Source organism: Pinus tabuliformis, chromosome 6, assembly GCF_031772625.1.
Source record: "Pinus tabuliformis cultivar Carrire ecotype Pingquan chromosome 6, CPIR1, whole genome shotgun sequence".
NCBI lineage: Eukaryota > Viridiplantae > Streptophyta > Pinopsida > Pinales > Pinaceae > Pinus > Pinus tabuliformis.
In genome coordinates this window covers 355375166-355377807 of record NC_142292.1, presented here as the reverse complement: position 1 = coordinate 355377807, position 2642 = coordinate 355375166, and the positions used below count along the sequence as shown (strand labels likewise).

At 35.0% G+C, this 2642-nt stretch overlaps 1 non-coding gene across 1 annotated transcript; it reads right to left on the bottom strand.

The window, feature by feature from the left end:
* Positions 1–497: 497 nt before the first annotated feature.
* Positions 498–569, bottom strand: TRNAV-GAC (transfer RNA valine (anticodon GAC)). The gene has a single exon. It is a non-coding gene; the product is annotated as a tRNA-Val (tRNA).
* Between the last annotated feature and the right edge of the window lie 2073 nt (positions 570–2642).

Sequence of the window (2642 nt, the reverse complement as noted above, 5' to 3'; positions counted from 1 at the left end):
CGACAAAAACGTTAAAATAATAATGGAATCTACCAATTTAAATTGATAGGTCGATTTTCATGATATATTTTCATATATTTTATATGATATATATTCATATAACAATCGATCTTCAAATTGATATCTTTCTCATCATTTTCCGAATGAGTTTCGCTCGGTCCTTGATTCTTCGAGATAATCTCATCCTTCTTGTTCATGTTCTTGCCATATCCTGAATTTAAACTAATGGGATCAAAATCCTGATTGTAATATCTTTTCAATTGGAAAGATAGTAAAAGATGCGGAAATCTCAACCAATTTTGAGTGAAAGGCTTTAAATATTCTTCCAGTGTTTCATTTCCAAGTTCCATAAAGTTATGGATAGGAAAGAGTTTAATCAAATAGAAATTTTTTCTATCAATCATACTACTTTGATGATTGAAGCGATATATGAGGATCGATAATGTAAGTACTACTATACCTTTGACCAAAAAATATGGAAGGGCTTACATTAGGTTTAGGGATAATCAGGCTCGAACTGATGACTTCCACCATGTCAAGGTGACACTCTACCACTGAGTTATATCCCTTCCCTACTCTCATCTGGAAGGAGAACTGACGTATGAATAATAACTTGCCAAAGGGTCGAGAGTCTCAACAAAACTATCCCACTATTTTATCTCGAACAACTTGAAGCCAGACCTTCCTTCTTTTCACACTACTACGAAAAAAAAAAATTGGAGCCTAATCTGAGTGAATCCTGTCGAAAGTAGTATTTCCTACTGATTCGAATCATAACATATGGTCTCGTAAAATCAGTAATATTTTACCTATCTTGATCAAGCAAGTTTTACATGAACTTGAATCAGCATGTTTGATCCGATCTAGCACTAGTGCGTACGGAAAGAACTCAATATTGTTTGGAAGAACAAGGAGAACAAGATCGAGTCAAGATTATACAGAGATGATACAGATCAAATTGTTCTTCTTGCACCAAGGAGAAGACCCTATGCAACCGTTAACTAATTTATAGAAATAAAGTGAAATCTTACCGGAACAGAATTTGTAACTAGCATTGCTATCCTCTCACCTAGCGAGCAAATATTTACCCCCGTGGATGGAAATACTTCTTGATCTGGATCGATGTAAGAGTACAACTACATTTCCAAAATCCATGTTGTCTATTCAGAATAGGTTGACCCCTTCACTCTCTCGTGGTACAATCCTCTTCCCGCTGAGCCCTCACTTTTCCGCCGGTCCACAGAAACAAGATATAGGACTAATGCCGTTCATCAGTTCATCATATCAGATCAAAAATAACTTTCTTTTCCGTATACTCTCCCTGGTATCGGTTTCTATTCGTGTGGACTTACGCAGTCAGTCGATCAGATCATATCTCACATAGATATGGATATATATCTCCCTCAACATAGGTCATCGAAATGATCTTGGACAACCCCAACAAAAGCACGAAAGCCAGGATCTTTCATTAAATTGATTCCTGTTCAAATTCGAACAGTGTATAACCACATGGATAAGCTCACATTAACCAGTCAATTTTGAATCCAATTTGTGATTTGGAGGAATGATATATCGAGATATCAAGAAGGAATTAGCATGTAATAATTTTGATTCATACAAAAAGAGTATTTCTTCAGGCACTGTACTTATAGGATGGGAATAGAGAAGGAAGAGGGGATCCCGAAGATTTTGCATAATCTTTTTGACTGAAAAGGACAAATAGGATTCATTAGTGTTTGGTTAGAATACGAAAATGTGTTTGACTTAATTGGTTCCAGTTACTCTTTGAGACATAATGTATAAAGGAAGGGAATATTAATGTTCTCGAACAACGAGAATAATCCAATTTATCTTACTTCGAAACAAAAAAAATTGAACGAGAAGTTGTATGAGGTGCAAATCTCATGTACGGTTTTGTAGAGTGACAGTGAAGAAAACTTATCTGTCAACTTTTCCACTATCACCCCAAAAAAACCAAACTCTGCCTTACGTAAAGTTTCCAGAGTACGATTAACCTCTGGATTTGAAATCACTGCTTATATACCTGGTATTGACCATAATTTACAAGAACATTCTGTAGTATTAGTAAGACGAGGAAGGGTTAAAGATTTACCTGGTGTGAGATATCACATTGTTCGAGGAACCCTAGATGCTGCCGAAGTAAAAGATCGTCAACAAGGCCCGCAAGGATAATTTTAGGGGCGAATGTTCGCCCTTTGGCGAAATTAAGGGGTTTTAAATTTTTAGTGGGCGAATATTTTGTATCATAGTACATTTTTACAAATCACCTCAAATAGCCCACCTGTTTTTAAGGGAGAGGGTAAAAAAGGAAAATTTAGCCCTTGAAATTAGGACTTACAACCTTCCATTCGCCCATTTTCAAGAATACGTTTTATTTAAGTGAATCCATCCGCCCATTTTCAAGAATAGGTTTTATTTAAGTGAATCCTATGGGCCAAATACCATATTTACAAAAGAGGTATGGTAAATTAATAAAAATATAAATAAATGAGAGGTATGGTAAATAAATAAAACATTTTTTATATTTACTCCATAAGTCACCTTATATAAATGTAAGGGTGTAAACAAATAAAAATATAAGTAAAGTGGAGGTATGGTAAATAAATAAAACGTCTTTTTAT